Genomic DNA, 16,228 nt, shown 5'->3' with positions numbered 1-16,228 from the left:
TGCCACCTCTTGTTGTGTGTCGTCTGTGTTTCTGTGTTTCCGGCATTTCACATTGGAACACCTCATTCACCTTCCTTGTCTTCTCTCCGCCCTCCCTTTTAGGTAAGTTAAAGAGCTGCACCTGAGCCAGCCACTGATTGATTGATTGATTGATTGATTGATTGATTGATTGATTGATTGATTGATTGATGCAGCACAACAGTCAAATAGTGGAGTGGAGTAGGGGAACAGCAAACAGCCAATAAAGCAGCCCGCCCGCTCGCCTGCCCGCCACAATGGACCTACCTGTGTACACTAGATGGATGTGATGGAATGTACTGTCGTCCCTACATTTCAAGAAGAAGTAAGAATTGCAGTTGCAACAAAGCCTTGCTTGCCTACAAAGAGAGCAGCAATTTGGATTTGTTACTATGTTACCTAGAAGAATAACAAACTGTGCAAGGATGGAGGTTGTAGGAGCAAGGAGAAGTTGTCTGTAAAGTTGGTGGATGCCTATTTTCCATTTTGCAGTCCCTTGTCTCCCTCTTGTGGCCTCCTGGAGGCAACTAGCTGTGCAAAAAAAAGACAGCCTGGCGGCCGGCTGTTGCAGTGTTGCCCTCTCAGGCAACACTGAGTGACTGACTGAGCCTCACCGTCTTATATAAAGTTCAGACGGAACTTTGCACGTGTCATAGTGGAGCCCTCAGGATTCCAGAGCCAGCTTTCTGACATCATAATGGGGCCTCAGAGATAAAAGCCTGGGCCCAGGCAGTGTTGGTCAGTGCTGCTCAGCAGGCAGCACTGGACTGGACTGGATTACAGCTGATACAAGGTGTGAAGGAACAAGGGGTGGCTGTGGGCATGCACTTGCTGCCGCTGCCAGTGTTTATCTGCATGGCAGCAGGGCATTTGGGCGTTGCCAGGAAGGCGTTTTTATGTAGATTCCTCCTCTTTCAGCACTGCATTGTGGTGCAAGCAAAAGAAGCAAATCCTGTCTGGCTTCCTCTCCGGCCTTTATTCACCTCCCGTGTAGCTGTGAGTGTGTGAGCCTGCAGGGCCCCATGGAATTGCCTAGAAGTAGGCTGAATCGCTGCAAGGGCTGAACAGCAGTATCGGGCAGGCTCGGGCAACGCGCGGCCCGTTCGGGTTATCGCTTCTCGGCCTTTTGGCTAAGATCAAGTGTAGTATCTGTTCTTATCAGTTTAATATCTGATACGTCCCCTATCTGGGGACCATATATTAAATGGATTTTTAGAACAGGGAGATGGAAATAGAGCTTGCTCTGTCCACTCCACGCATTGACCTGGTATTGCAGTATTTCCAGGACCGGTGCACCCTTTCCTTATGTGTTGACTAAAAGCAGATTCCAAAAGTGTTTTTTGTCTTTGCTATTGTTTCTGTCTTTCTGAAGGGATCTCCCCTTTTAATCCCATTATTTCAACACCTGTTGGACAATGCATGAGTGATAATGAGCTCATTGATTAAATGCAATTAATGAATAGATTGCCACCTCTTGTTGTGTGTCGTCTGTGTTTCTGTGTTTCCGGCATTTCACATTGGAACACCTCATTCACCTTCCTTGTCTTCTCTCCGCCCTCCCTTTTAGGTAAGTTAAAGAGCTGCACCTGAGCCAGCCACTGATTGATTGATTGATTGATTGATTGATTGATTGATTGATTGATTGATTGATTGATGCAGCACAACAGTCAAATAGTGGAGTGGAGTAGGGGAACAGCAAACAGCCAATAAAGCAGCCCGCCCGCTCGCCTGCCCGCCACAATGGACCTACCTGTGTACACTAGATGGATGTGATGGAATGTACTGTCGTCCCTACATTTCAAGAAGAAGTAAGAATTGCAGTTGCAACAAAGCCTTGCTTGCCTACAAAGAGAGCAGCAATTTGGATTTGTTACTATGTTACCTAGAAGAATAACAAACTGTGCAAGGATGGAGGTTGTAGGAGCAAGGAGAAGTTGTCTGTAAAGTTGGTGGATGCCTATTTTCCATTTTGCAGTCCCTTGTCTCCCTCTTGTGGCCTCCTGGAGGCAACTAGCTGTGCAAAAAAAAGACAGCCTGGCGGCCGGCTGTTGCAGTGTTGCCCTCTCAGGCAACACTGAGTGACTGACTGAGCCTCACCGTCTTATATAAAGTTCAGACGGAACTTTGCACGTGTCATAGTGGAGCCCTCAGGATTCCAGAGCCAGCTTTCTGACATCATAATGGGGCCTCAGAGATAAAAGCCTGGGCCCAGGCAGTGTTGGTCAGTGCTGCTCAGCAGGCAGCACTGGACTGGACTGGATTACAGCTGATACAAGGTGTGAAGGAACAAGGGGTGGCTGTGGGCATGCACTTGCTGCCGCTGCCAGTGTTTATCTGCATGGCAGCAGGGCATTTGGGCGTTGCCAGGAAGGCGTTTTTATGTAGATTCCTCCTCTTTCAGCACTGCATTGTGGTGCAAGCAAAAGAAGCAAATCCTGTCTGGCTTCCTCTCCGGCCTTTATTCACCTCCCGTGTAGCTGTGAGTGTGTGAGCCTGCAGGGCCCCATGGAATTGCCTAGAAGTAGGCTGAATCGCTGCAAGGGCTGAACAGCAGTATCGGGCAGGCTCGGGCAACGCGCGGCCCGTTCGGGTTATCGCTTCTCGGCCTTTTGGCTAAGATCAAGTGTAGTATCTGTTCTTATCAGTTTAATATCTGATACGTCCCCTATCTGGGGACCATATATTAAATGGATTTTTAGAACAGGGAGATGGAAATAGAGCTTGCTCTGTCCACTCCACGCATTGACCTGGTATTGCAGTATTTCCAGGACCGGTGCACCCTTTCCTTATGTGTTGACTAAAAGCAGATTCCAAAAGTGTTTTTTGTCTTTGCTATTGTTTCTGTCTTTCTGAAGGGATCTCCCCTTTTAATCCCATTATTTCAACACCTGTTGGACAATGCATGAGTGATAATGAGCTCATTGATTAAATGCAATTAATGAATAGATTGCCACCTCTTGTTGTGTGTCGTCTGTGTTTCTGTGTTTCCGGCATTTCACATTGGAACACCTCATTCACCTTCCTTGTCTTCTCTCCGCCCTCCCTTTTAGGTAAGTTAAAGAGCTGCACCTGAGCCAGCCACTGATTGATTGATTGATTGATTGATTGATTGATTGATTGATTGATTGATTGATTGATTGATTGATGCAGCACAACAGTCAAATAGTGGAGTGGAGTAGGGGAACAGCAAACAGCCAATAAAGCAGCCCGCCCGCTCGCCTGCCCGCCACAATGGACCTACCTGTGTACACTAGATGGATGTGATGGAATGTACTGCCGTCCCTACATTTCAAGAAGAAGTAAGAATTGCAGTTGCAACAAAGCCTTGCTTGCCTACAAAGAGAGCAGCAATTTGGATTTGTTACTATGTTACCTAGAAGAATAACAAACTGTGCAAGGATGGAGGTTGTAGGAGCAAGGAGAAGTTGTCTGTAAAGTTGGTGGATGCCTATTTTCCATTTTGCAGTCCCTTGTCTCCCTCTTGTGGCCTCCTGGAGGCAACTAGCTGTGCAAAAAAAAGACAGCCTGGCGGCCGGCTGTTGCAGTGTTGCCCTCTCAGGCAACACTGAGTGACTGACTGAGCCTCACCGTCTTATATAAAGTTCAGACGGAACTTTGCACGTGTCATAGTGGAGCCCTCAGGATTCCAGAGCCAGCTTTCTGACATCATAATGGGGCCTCAGAGATAAAAGCCTGGGCCCAGGCAGTGTTGGTCAGTGCTGCTCAGCAGGCAGCACTGGACTGGACTGGATTACAGCTGATACAAGGTGTGAAGGAACAAGGGGTGGCTGTGGGCATGCACTTGCTGCCGCTGCCAGTGTTTATCTGCATGGCAGCAGGGCATTTGGGCGTTGCCAGGAAGGCGTTTTTATGTAGATTCCTCCTCTTTCAGCACTGCATTGTGGTGCAAGCAAAAGAAGCAAATCCTGTCTGGCTTCCTCTCCGGCCTTTATTCACCTCCCGTGTAGCTGTGAGTGTGTGAGCCTGCAGGGCCCCATGGAATTGCCTAGAAGTAGGCTGAATCGCTGCAAGGGCTGAACAGCAGTATCGGGCAGGCTCGGGCAACACGCGGCCCGTTCGGGTTATCGCTTCTCGGCCTTTTGGCTAAGATCAAGTGTAGTATCTGTTCTTATCAGTTTAATATCTGATACGTCCCCTATCTGGGGACCATATATTAAATGGATTTTTAGAACAGGGAGATGGAAATAGAGCTTGCTCTGTCCACTCCACGCATTGACCTGGTATTGCAGTATTTCCAGGACCGGTGCACCCTTTCCTTATGTGTTGACTAAAAGCAGATTCCAAAAGTGTTTTTTGTCTTTGCTATTGTTTCTGTCTTTCTGAAGGGATCTCCCCTTTTAATCCCATTATTTCAACACCTGTTGGACAATGCATGAGTGATAATGAGCTCATTGATTAAATGCAATTAATGAATAGATTGCCACCTCTTGTTGTGTGTCGTCTGTGTTTCTGTGTTTCCGGCATTTCACATTGGAACACCTCATTCACCTTCCTTGTCTTCTCTCCGCCCTCCCTTTTAGGTAAGTTAAAGAGCTGCACCTGAGCCAGCCACTGATTGATTGATTGATTGATTGATTGATTGATTGATTGATTGATTGATTGATTGATTGATTGATTGATGCAGCACAACAGTCAAATAGTGGAGTGGAGTAGGGGAACAGCAAACAGCCAATAAAGCAGCCCGCCCGCTCGCCTGCCCGCCACAATGGACCTACCTGTGTACACTAGATGGATGTGATGGAATGTACTGTCGTCCCTACATTTCAAGAAGAAGTAAGAATTGCAGTTGCAACAAAGCCTTGCTTGCCTACAAAGAGAGCAGCAATTTGGATTTGTTACTATGTTACCTAGAAGAATAACAAACTGTGCAAGGATGGAGGTTGTAGGAGCAAGGAGAAGTTGTCTGTAAAGTTGGTGGATGCCTATTTTCCATTTTGCAGTCCCTTGTCTCCCTCTTGTGGCCTCCTGGAGGCAACTAGCTGTGCAAAAAAAAGACAGCCTGGCGGCCGGCTGTTGCAGTGTTGCCCTCTCAGGCAACACTGAGTGACTGACTGAGCCTCACCGTCTTATATAAAGTTCAGACGGAACTTTGCACGTGTCATAGTGGAGCCCTCAGGATTCCAGAGCCAGCTTTCTGACATCATAATGGGGCCTCAGAGATAAAAGCCTGGGCCCAGGCAGTGTTGGTCAGTGCTGCTCAGCAGGCAGCACTGGACTGGACTGGATTACAGCTGATACAAGGTGTGAAGGAACAAGGGGTGGCTGTGGGCATGCACTTGCTGCCGCTGCCAGTGTTTATCTGCATGGCAGCAGGGCATTTGGGCGTTGCCAGGAAGGCGTTTTTATGTAGATTCCTCCTCTTTCAGCACTGCATTGTGGTGCAAGCAAAAGAAGCAAATCCTGTCTGGCTTCCTCTCCGGCCTTTATTCACCTCCCGTGTAGCTGTGAGTGTGTGAGCCTGCAGGGCCCCATGGAATTGCCTAGAAGTAGGCTGAATCGCTGCAAGGGCTGAACAGCAGTATCGGGCAGGCTCGGGCAACGCGCGGCCCGTTCGGGTTATCGCTTCTCGGCCTTTTGGCTAAGATCAAGTGTAGTATCTGTTCTTATCAGTTTAATATCTGATACGTCCCCTATCTGGGGACCATATATTAAATGGATTTTTAGAACAGGGAGATGGAAATAGAGCTTGCTCTGTCCACTCCACGCATTGACCTGGTATTGCAGTATTTCCAGGACCGGTGCACCCTTTCCTTATGTGTTGACTAAAAGCAGATTCCAAAAGTGTTTTTTGTCTTTGCTATTGTTTCTGTCTTTCTGAAGGGATCTCCCCTTTTAATCCCATTATTTCAACACCTGTTGGACAATGCATGAGTGATAATGAGCTCATTGATTAAATGCAATTAATGAATAGATTGCCACCTCTTGTTGTGTGTCGTCTGTGTTTCTGTGTTTCCGGCATTTCACATTGGAACACCTCATTCACCTTCCTTGTCTTCTCTCCGCCCTCCCTTTTAGGTAAGTTAAAGAGCTGCACCTGAGCCAGCCACTGATTGATTGATTGATTGATTGATTGATTGATTGATTGATTGATTGATGCAGCACAACAGTCAAATAGTGGAGTGGAGTAGGGGAACAGCAAACAGCCAATAAAGCAGCCCGCCCGCTCGCCTGCCCGCCACAATGGACCTACCTGTGTACACTAGATGGATGTGATGGAATGTACTGCCGTCCCTACATTTCAAGAAGAAGTAAGAATTGCAGTTGCAACAAAGCCTTGCTTGCCTACAAAGAGAGCAGCAATTTGGATTTGTTACTATGTTACCTAGAAGAATAACAAACTGTGCAAGGATGGAGGTTGTAGGAGCAAGGAGAAGTTGTCTGTAAAGTTGGTGGATGCCTATTTTCCATTTTGCAGTCCCTTGTCTCCCTCTTGTGGCCTCCTGGAGGCAACTAGCTGTGCAAAAAAAAGACAGCCTGGCGGCCGGCTGTTGCAGTGTTGCCCTCTCAGGCAACACTGAGTGACTGACTGAGCCTCACCGTCTTATATAAAGTTCAGACGGAACTTTGCACGTGTCATAGTGGAGCCCTCAGGATTCCAGAGCCAGCTTTCTGACATCATAATGGGGCCTCAGAGATAAAAGCCTGGGCCCAGGCAGTGTTGGTCAGTGCTGCTCAGCAGGCAGCACTGGACTGGACTGGATTACAGCTGATACAAGGTGTGAAGGAACAAGGGGTGGCTGTGGGCATGCACTTGCTGCCGCTGCCAGTGTTTATCTGCATGGCAGCAGGGCATTTGGGCGTTGCCAGGAAGGCGTTTTTATGTAGATTCCTCCTCTTTCAGCACTGCATTGTGGTGCAAGCAAAAGAAGCAAATCCTGTCTGGCTTCCTCTCCGGCCTTTATTCACCTCCCGTGTAGCTGTGAGTGTGTGAGCCTGCAGGGCCCCATGGAATTGCCTAGAAGTAGGCTGAATCGCTGCAAGGGCTGAACAGCAGTATCGGGCAGGCTCGGGCAACACGCGGCCCGTTCGGGTTATCGCTTCTCGGCCTTTTGGCTAAGATCAAGTGTAGTATCTGTTCTTATCAGTTTAATATCTGATACGTCCCCTATCTGGGGACCATATATTAAATGGATTTTTAGAACAGGGAGATGGAAATAGAGCTTGCTCTGTCCACTCCACGCATTGACCTGGTATTGCAGTATTTCCAGGACCGGTGCACCCTTTCCTTATGTGTTGACTAAAAGCAGATTCCAAAAGTGTTTTTTGTCTTTGCTATTGTTTCTGTCTTTCTGAAGGGATCTCCCCTTTTAATCCCATTATTTCAACACCTGTTGGACAATGCATGAGTGATAATGAGCTCATTGATTAAATGCAATTAATGAATAGATTGCCACCTCTTGTTGTGTGTCGTCTGTGTTTCTGTGTTTCCGGCATTTCACATTGGAACACCTCATTCACCTTCCTTGTCTTCTCTCCGCCCTCCCTTTTAGGTAAGTTAAAGAGCTGCACCTGAGCCAGCCACTGATTGATTGATTGATTGATTGATTGATTGATTGATTGATTGATTGATTGATGCAGCACAACAGTCAAATAGTGGAGTGGAGTAGGGGAACAGCAAACAGCCAATAAAGCAGCCCGCCCGCTCGCCTGCCCGCCACAATGGACCTACCTGTGTACACTAGATGGATGTGATGGAATGTACTGTCGTCCCTACATTTCAAGAAGAAGTAAGAATTGCAGTTGCAACAAAGCCTTGCTTGCCTACAAAGAGAGCAGCAATTTGGATTTGTTACTATGTTACCTAGAAGAATAACAAACTGTGCAAGGATGGAGGTTGTAGGAGCAAGGAGAAGTTGTCTGTAAAGTTGGTGGATGCCTATTTTCCATTTTGCAGTCCCTTGTCTCCCTCTTGTGGCCTCCTGGAGGCAACTAGCTGTGCAAAAAAAAGACAGCCTGGCGGCCGGCTGTTGCAGTGTTGCCCTCTCAGGCAACACTGAGTGACTGACTGAGCCTCACCGTCTTATATAAAGTTCAGACGGAACTTTGCACGTGTCATAGTGGAGCCCTCAGGATTCCAGAGCCAGCTTTCTGACATCATAATGGGGCCTCAGAGATAAAAGCCTGGGCCCAGGCAGTGTTGGTCAGTGCTGCTCAGCAGGCAGCACTGGACTGGACTGGATTACAGCTGATACAAGGTGTGAAGGAACAAGGGGTGGCTGTGGGCATGCACTTGCTGCCGCTGCCAGTGTTTATCTGCATGGCAGCAGGGCATTTGGGCGTTGCCAGGAAGGCGTTTTTATGTAGATTCCTCCTCTTTCAGCACTGCATTGTGGTGCAAGCAAAAGAAGCAAATCCTGTCTGGCTTCCTCTCCGGCCTTTATTCACCTCCCGTGTAGCTGTGAGTGTGTGAGCCTGCAGGGCCCCATGGAATTGCCTAGAAGTAGGCTGAATCGCTGCAAGGGCTGAACAGCAGTATCGGGCAGGCTCGGGCAACGCGCGGCCCGTTCGGGTTATCGCTTCTCGGCCTTTTGGCTAAGATCAAGTGTAGTATCTGTTCTTATCAGTTTAATATCTGATACGTCCCCTATCTGGGGACCATATATTAAATGGATTTTTAGAACAGGGAGATGGAAATAGAGCTTGCTCTGTCCACTCCACGCATTGACCTGGTATTGCAGTATTTCCAGGACCGGTGCACCCTTTCCTTATGTGTTGACTAAAAGCAGATTCCAAAAGTGTTTTTTGTCTTTGCTATTGTTTCTGTCTTTCTGAAGGGATCTCCCCTTTTAATCCCATTATTTCAACACCTGTTGGACAATGCATGAGTGATAATGAGCTCATTGATTAAATGCAATTAATGAATAGATTGCCACCTCTTGTTGTGTGTCGTCTGTGTTTCTGTGTTTCCGGCATTTCACATTGGAACACCTCATTCACCTTCCTTGTCTTCTCTCCGCCCTCCCTTTTAGGTAAGTTAAAGAGCTGCACCTGAGCCAGCCACTGATTGATTGATTGATTGATTGATTGATTGATTGATGCAGCACAACAGTCAAATAGTGGAGTGGAGTAGGGGAACAGCAAACAGCCAATAAAGCAGCCCGCCCGCTCGCCTGCCCGCCACAATGGACCTACCTGTGTACACTAGATGGATGTGATGGAATCTACTGTCGTCCCTACATTTCAAGAAGAAGTAAGAATTGCAGTTGCAACAAAGCCTTGCTTGCCTACAAAGAGAGCAGCAATTTGGATTTGTTACTATGTTACCTAGAAGAATAACAAACTGTGCAAGGATGGAGGTTGTAGGAGCAAGGAGAAGTTGTCTGTAAAGTTGGTGGATGCCTATTTTCCATTTTGCAGTCCCTTGTCTCCCTCTTGTGGCCTCCTGGAGGCAACTAGCTGTGCAAAAAAAAGACAGCCTGGCGGCCGGCTGTTGCAGTGTTGCCCTCTCAGGCAACACTGAGTGACTGACTGAGCCTCACCGTCTTATATAAAGTTCAGACGGAACTTTGCACGTGTCATAGTGGAGCCCTCAGGATTCCAGAGCCAGCTTTCTGACATCATAATGGGGCCTCAGAGATAAAAGCCTGGGCCCAGGCAGTGTTGGTCAGTGCTGCTCAGCAGGCAGCACTGGACTGGACTGGATTACAGCTGATACAAGGTGTGAAGGAACAAGGGGTGGCTGTGGGCATGCACTTGCTGCCGCTGCCAGTGTTTATCTGCATGGCAGCAGGGCATTTGGGCGTTGCCAGGAAGGCGTTTTTATGTAGATTCCTCCTCTTTCAGCACTGCATTGTGGTGCAAGCAAAAGAAGCAAATCCTGTCTGGCTTCCTCTCCGGCCTTTATTCACCTCCCGTGTAGCTGTGAGTGTGTGAGCCTGCAGGGCCCCATGGAATTGCCTAGAAGTAGGCTGAATCGCTGCAAGGGCTGAACAGCAGTATCGGGCAGGCTCGGGCAACGCGCGGCCCGTTCGGGTTATCGCTTCTCGGCCTTTTGGCTAAGATCAAGTGTAGTATCTGTTCTTATCAGTTTAATATCTGATACGTCCCCTATCTGGGGACCATATATTAAATGGATTTTTAGAACAGGGAGATGGAAATAGAGCTTGCTCTGTCCACTCCACGCATTGACCTGGTATTGCAGTATTTCCAGGACCGGTGCACCCTTTCCTTATGTGTTGACTAAAAGCAGATTCCAAAAGTGTTTTTTGTCTTTGCTATTGTTTCTGTCTTTCTGAAGGGATCTCCCCTTTTAATCCCATTATTTCAACACCTGTTGGACAATGCATGAGTGATAATGAGCTCATTGATTAAATGCAATTAATGAATAGATTGCCACCTCTTGTTGTGTGTCGTCTGTGTTTCTGTGTTTCCGGCATTTCACATTGGAACACCTCATTCACCTTCCTTGTCTTCTCTCCGCCCTCCCTTTTAGGTAAGTTAAAGAGCTGCACCTGAGCCAGCCACTGATTGATTGATTGATTGATTGATTGATTGATTGATTGATTGATTGATTGATTGATTGATGCAGCACAACAGTCAAATAGTGGAGTGGAGTAGGGGAACAGCAAACAGCCAATAAAGCAGCCCGCCCGCTCGCCTGCCCGCCACAATGGACCTACCTGTGTACACTAGATGGATGTGATGGAATGTACTGTCGTCCCTACATTTCAAGAAGAAGTAAGAATTGCAGTTGCAACAAAGCCTTGCTTGCCTACAAAGAGAGCAGCAATTTGGATTTGTTACTATGTTACCTAGAAGAATAACAAACTGTGCAAGGATGGAGGTTGTAGGAGCAAGGAGAAGTTGTCTGTAAAGTTGGTGGATGCCTATTTTCCATTTTGCAGTCCCTTGTCTCCCTCTTGTGGCCTCCTGGAAGCAACTAGCTGTGCAAAAAAAAGACAGCCTGGCGGCCGGCTGTTGCAGTGTTGCCCTCTCAGGCAACACTGAGTGACTGACTGAGCCTCACCGTCTTATATAAAGTTCAGACGGAACTTTGCACGTGTCATAGTGGAGCCCTCAGGATTCCAGAGCCAGCTTTCTGACATCATAATGGGGCCTCAGAGATAAAAGCCTGGGCCCAGGCAGTGTTGGTCAGTGCTGCTCAGCAGGCAGCACTGGACTGGACTGGATTACAGCTGATACAAGGTGTGAAGGAACAAGGGGTGGCTGTGGGCATGCACTTGCTGCCGCTGCCAGTGTTTATCTGCATGGCAGCAGGGCATTTGGGCGTTGCCAGGAAGGCGTTTTTATGTAGATTCCTCCTCTTTCAGCACTGCATTGTGGTGCAAGCAAAAGAAGCAAATCCTGTCTGGCTTCCTCTCCGGCCTTTATTCACCTCCCGTGTAGCTGTGAGTGTGTGAGCCTGCAGGGCCCCATGGAATTGCCTAGAAGTAGGCTGAATCGCTGCAAGGGCTGAACAGCAGTATCGGGCAGGCTCGGGCAACGCGCGGCCCGTTCGGGTTATCGCTTCTCGGCCTTTTGGCTAAGATCAAGTGTAGTATCTGTTCTTATCAGTTTAATATCTGATACGTCCCCTATCTGGGGACCATATATTAAATGGATTTTTAGAACAGGGAGATGGAAATAGAGCTTGCTCTGTCCACTCCACACATTGACCTGGTATTGCAGTATTTCCAGGACCGGTGCACCCTTTCCTTATGTGTTGACTAAAAGCAGATTCCAAAAGTGTTTGTTGTCTTTGCTATTGTTTCTGTCTTTCTGAAGGGATCTCCCCTTTTAATCCCATTATTTCAACACCTGTTGGACAATGCATGAGTGATAATGAGCTCATTGATTAAATGCAATTAATGAATAGATTGCCACCTCTTGTTGTGTGTCGTCTGTGTTTCTGTGTTTCCGGCATTTCACATTGGAACACCTCATTCACCTTCCTTGTCTTCTCTCCGCCCTCCCTTTTAGGTAAGTTAAAGAGCTGCACCTGAGCCAGCCACTGATTGATTGATTGATTGATTGATTGATTGATTGATTGATTGATGCAGCACAACAGTCAAATAGTGGAGTGGAGTAGGGGAACAGCAAACAGCCAATAAAGCAGCCCGCCCGCTCGCCTGCCCGCCACAATGGACCTACCTGTGTACACTAGATGGATGTGATGGAATGTACTGTCGTCCCTACATTTCAAGAAGAAGTAAGAATTGCAGTTGCAACAAAGCCTTGCTTGCCTACAAAGAGAGCAGCAATTTGGATTTGTTACTATGTTACCTAGAAGAATAACAAACTGTGCAAGGATGGAGGTTGTAGGAGCAAGGAGAAGTTGTCTGTAAAGTTGGTGGATGCCTATTTTCCATTTTGCAGTCCCTTGTCTCCCTCTTGTGGCCTCCCGGAGGCAACTAGCTGTGCAAAAAAAAGACAGCCTGGCGGCCGGCTGTTGCAGTGTTGCCCTCTCAGGCAACACTGAGTGACTGACTGAGCCTCACCGTCTTATATAAAGTTCAGACGGAACTTTGCACGTGTCATAGTGGAGCCCTCAGGATTCCAGAGCCAGCTTTCTGACATCATAATGGGGCCTCAGAGATAAAAGCCTGGGCCCAGGCAGTGTTGGTCAGTGCTGCTCAGCAGGCAGCACTGGACTGAACTGGATTACAGCTGATACAAGGTGTGAAGGAACAAGGGGTGGCTGTGGGCATGCACTTGCTGCCGCTGCCAGTGTTTATCTGCATGGCAGCAGGGCATTTGGGCGTTGCCAGGAAGGCGTTTTTATGTAGATTCCTCCTCTTTCAGCACTGCATTGTGGTGCAAGCAAAAGAAGCAAATCTTGTCTGGCTTCCTCTCCGGCCTTTATTCACCTCCCGTGTAGCTGTGAGTGTGTGAGCCTGCAGGGCCCCATGGAATTGCCTAGAAGTAGGCTGAATCGCTGCAAGGGCTGAACAGCAGTATCGGGCAGGCTCGGGCAACGCGCGGCCCGTTCGGGTTATCGCTTCTCGGCCTTTTGGCTAAGATCAAGTGTAGTATCTGTTCTTATCAGTTTAATATCTGATACGTCCCTTATCTGGGGACCATATATTAAATGGATTTTTAGAACAGGGAGATGGAAATAGAGCTTGCTCTGTCCACTCCACGCATTGACCTGGTATTGCAGTATTTCCAGGACCGGTGCACCCTTTCCTTATGTGTTGACTAAAAGCAGATTCCAAAAGTGTTTTTTGTCTTTGCTATTGTTTCTGTCTTTCTGAAGGGATCTCCCCTTTTAATCCCATTATTTCAACACCTGTTGGACAATGCATGAGTGATAATGAGCTCATTGATTAAATGCAATTAATGAATAGATTGCCACCTCTTGTTGTGTGTCGTCTGTGTTTCTGTGTTTCCGGCATTTCACATTGGAACACCTCATTCACCTTCCTTGTCTTCTCTCCGCCCTCCCTTTTAGGTAAGTTAAAGAGCTGCACCTGAGCCAGCCACTGATTGATTGATTGATTGATTGATTGATTGATTGATGCAGCACAACAGTCAAATAGTGGAGTGGAGTAGGGGAACAGCAAACAGCCAATAAAGCAGCCCGCCCGCTCGCCTGCCCGCCACAATGGACCTACCTGTGTACACTAGATGGATGTGATGGAATGTACTGTCGTCCCTACATTTCAAGAAGAAGTAAGAATTGCAGTTGCAACAAAGCCTTGCTTGCCTACAAAGAGAGCAGCAATTTGGATTTGTTACTATGTTACCTAGAAGAATAACAAACTGTGCAAGGATGGAGGTTGTAGGAGCAAGGAGAAGTTGTCTGTAAAGTTGGTGGATGCCTATTTTCCATTTTGCAGTCCCTTGTCTCCCTCTTGTGGCCTCCTGGAGGCAACTAGCTGTGCAAAAAAAAGACAGCCTGGCGGCCGGCTGTTGCAGTGTTGCCCTCTCAGGCAACACTGAGTGACTGACTGAGCCTCACCGTCTTATATAAAGTTCAGACGGAACTTTGCACGTGTCATAGTGGAGCCCTCAGGATTCCAGAGCCAGCTTTCTGACATCATAATGGGGCCTCAGAGATAAAAGCCTGGGCCCAGGCAGTGTTGGTCAGTGCTGCTCAGCAGGCAGCACTGGACTGGACTGGATTACAGCTGATACAAGGTGTGAAGGAACAAGGGGTGGCTGTGGGCATGCACTTGCTGCCGCTGCCAGTGTTTATCTGCATGGCAGCAGGGCATTTGGGCGTTGCCAGGAAGGCGTTTTTATGTAGATTCCTCCTCTTTCAGCACTGCATTGTGGTGCAAGCAAAAGAAGCAAATCCTGTCTGGCTTCCTCTCCGGCCTTTATTCACCTCCCGTGTAGCTGTGAGTGTGTGAGCCTGCAGGGCCCCATGGAATTGCCTAGAAGTAGGCTGAATCGCTGCAAGGGCTGAACAGCAGTATCGGGCAGGCTCGGGCAACGCGCGGCCCGTTCGGGTTATCGCTTCTCGGCCTTTTGGCTAAGATCAAGTGTAGTATCTGTTCTTATCAGTTTAATATCTGATACGTCCCCTATCTGGGGACCATATATTAAATGGATTTTTAGAACAGGGAGATGGAAATAGAGCTTGCTCTGTCCACTCCACGCATTGACCTGGTATTGCAGTATTTCCAGGACCGGTGCACCATTTCCTTATGTGTTGACTAAAAGCAGATTCCAAAAGTGTTTTTTGTCTTTGCTATTGTTTCTGTCTTTCTGAAGGGATCTCCCCTTTTAATCCCATTATTTCAACACCTGTTGGACAATGCATGAGTGATAATGAGCTCATTGATTAAATGCAATTAATGAATAGATTGCCACCTCTTGTTGTGTGTCGTCTGTGTTTCTGTGTTTCCGGCATTTCACATTGGAACACCTCATTCACCTTCCTTGTCTTCTCTCCGCCCTCCCTTTTAGGTAAGTTAAAGAGCTGCACCTGAGCCAGCCACTGATTGATTGATTGATTGATTGATGCAGCACAACAGTCAAATAGTGGAGTGGAGTAGGGGAACAGCAAACAGCCAATAAAGCAGCCCGCCCGCTCGCCTGCCCGCCACAATGGACCTACCTGTGTACACTAGATGGATGTGATGGAATGTACTGTCGTCCCTACATTTCAAGAAGAAGTAAGAATTGCAGTTGCAACAAAGCCTTGCTTGCCTACAAAGAGAGCAGCAATTTGGATTTGTTACTATGTTACCTAGAAGAATAACAAACTGTGCAAGGATGGAGGTTGTAGGAGCAAGGAGAAGTTGTCTGTAAAGTTGGTGGATGCCTATTTTCCATTTTGCAGTCCCTTGTCTCCCTCTTGTGGCCTCCTGGAGGCAACTAGCTGTGCAAAAAAAAGACAGCCTGGCGGCCGGCTGTTGCAGTGTTGCCCTCTCAGGCAACACTGAGTGACTGACTGAGCCTCACCGTCTTATATAAAGTTCAGACGGAACTTTGCACGTGTCATAGTGGAGCCCTCAGGATTCCAGAGCCAGCTTTCTGACATCATAATGGGGCCTCAGAGATAAAAGCCTGGGCCCAGGCAGTGTTGGTCAGTGCTGCTCAGCAGGCAGCACTGGACTGGACTGGATTACAGCTGATACAAGGTGTGAAGGAACAAGGGGTGGCTGTGGGCATGCACTTGCTGCCGCTGCCAGTGTTTATCTGCATGGCAGCAGGGCATTTGGGCGTTGCCAGGAAGGCGTTTTTATGTAGATTCCTCCTCTTTCAGCACTGCATTGTGGTGCAAGCAAAAGAAGCAAATCCTGTCTGGCTTCCTCTCCGGCCTTTATTCACCTCCCGTGTAGCTGTGAGTGTGTGAGCCTGCAGGGCCCCATGGAATTGCCTAGAAGTAGGCTGAATCGCTGCAAGGGCTGAACAGCAGTATCGGGCAGGCTCGGGCAACGCGCGGCCCGTTCGGGTTATCGCTTCTCGGCCTTTTGGCTAAGATCAAGTGTAGTATCTGTTCTTATCAGTTTAATATCTGATACGTCCCCTATCTGGGGACCATATATTAAATGGATTTTTAGAACAGGGAGATGGAAATAGAGCTTGCTCTGTCCACTCCACGCATTGACCTGGTATTGCAGTATTTCCAGGACCGGTGCACCCTTTCCTTATGTGTTGACTAAAAGCAGATTCCAAAAGTGTTTTTTGTCTTTGCTATTGTTTCTGTCTTTCTGAAGGGATCTCCCCTTTTAATCCCATTATTTCAACACCTGTTGGACAATGCATGAGTGATAATGAGCTCATTGATTAAATGCAA

General features: G+C 47.8%; 11 non-coding genes across 11 annotated transcripts; all 11 read left to right on the top strand.

Annotated features, from left to right (window-relative positions):
• The first annotated feature begins 1,128 nt into the window (after window positions 1-1,128).
• On the top strand, window positions 1,129-1,319 carry LOC142701086 (U2 spliceosomal RNA). Its single transcript, XR_012866816.1, has one exon. It is a non-coding gene; the product is annotated as a U2 spliceosomal RNA (small nuclear RNA).
• Window positions 1,320-2,611: 1,292 nt separating this feature from the next.
• LOC142701085 (U2 spliceosomal RNA) lies at window positions 2,612-2,802 on the top strand. Its single transcript, XR_012866815.1, has one exon. It is a non-coding gene; the product is annotated as a U2 spliceosomal RNA (small nuclear RNA).
• Window positions 2,803-4,102: 1,300 nt separating this feature from the next.
• LOC142701084 (U2 spliceosomal RNA) lies at window positions 4,103-4,293 on the top strand. The gene has a single exon (XR_012866814.1). It is a non-coding gene; the product is annotated as a U2 spliceosomal RNA (small nuclear RNA).
• A 1,304-nt stretch (window positions 4,294-5,597) lies between these two features.
• Window positions 5,598-5,788, top strand: LOC142701083 (U2 spliceosomal RNA). Its single transcript, XR_012866813.1, has one exon. It is a non-coding gene; the product is annotated as a U2 spliceosomal RNA (small nuclear RNA).
• A 1,284-nt stretch (window positions 5,789-7,072) lies between these two features.
• Window positions 7,073-7,263, top strand: LOC142701082 (U2 spliceosomal RNA). The gene has a single exon (XR_012866812.1). It is a non-coding gene; the product is annotated as a U2 spliceosomal RNA (small nuclear RNA).
• Window positions 7,264-8,551: 1,288 nt separating this feature from the next.
• On the top strand, window positions 8,552-8,742 carry LOC142701081 (U2 spliceosomal RNA). The gene has a single exon (XR_012866811.1). It is a non-coding gene; the product is annotated as a U2 spliceosomal RNA (small nuclear RNA).
• Window positions 8,743-10,014: 1,272 nt separating this feature from the next.
• LOC142701080 (U2 spliceosomal RNA) lies at window positions 10,015-10,205 on the top strand. The gene has a single exon (XR_012866810.1). It is a non-coding gene; the product is annotated as a U2 spliceosomal RNA (small nuclear RNA).
• A 1,296-nt stretch (window positions 10,206-11,501) lies between these two features.
• Window positions 11,502-11,692, top strand: LOC142701102 (U2 spliceosomal RNA). The gene has a single exon (XR_012866830.1). It is a non-coding gene; the product is annotated as a U2 spliceosomal RNA (small nuclear RNA).
• Window positions 11,693-12,972: 1,280 nt separating this feature from the next.
• LOC142701097 (U2 spliceosomal RNA) lies at window positions 12,973-13,163 on the top strand. The gene has a single exon (XR_012866826.1). It is a non-coding gene; the product is annotated as a U2 spliceosomal RNA (small nuclear RNA).
• A 1,272-nt stretch (window positions 13,164-14,435) lies between these two features.
• On the top strand, window positions 14,436-14,626 carry LOC142701094 (U2 spliceosomal RNA). Its single transcript, XR_012866823.1, has one exon. It is a non-coding gene; the product is annotated as a U2 spliceosomal RNA (small nuclear RNA).
• A 1,260-nt stretch (window positions 14,627-15,886) lies between these two features.
• On the top strand, window positions 15,887-16,077 carry LOC142701078 (U2 spliceosomal RNA). Its single transcript, XR_012866808.1, has one exon. It is a non-coding gene; the product is annotated as a U2 spliceosomal RNA (small nuclear RNA).
• The last annotated feature ends 151 nt before the right edge of the window (window positions 16,078-16,228 follow it).

The sequence above is a fragment of the Rhinoderma darwinii genome, unplaced genomic scaffold (assembly GCF_050947455.1).
Source record: "Rhinoderma darwinii isolate aRhiDar2 unplaced genomic scaffold, aRhiDar2.hap1 Scaffold_1994, whole genome shotgun sequence".
Taxonomy (NCBI): Eukaryota; Metazoa; Chordata; class Amphibia; order Anura; family Rhinodermatidae; genus Rhinoderma; species Rhinoderma darwinii.
Note: the sequence above shows the minus strand (reverse complement) of the source record. Positions and strands in the feature narration are given on the sequence as shown.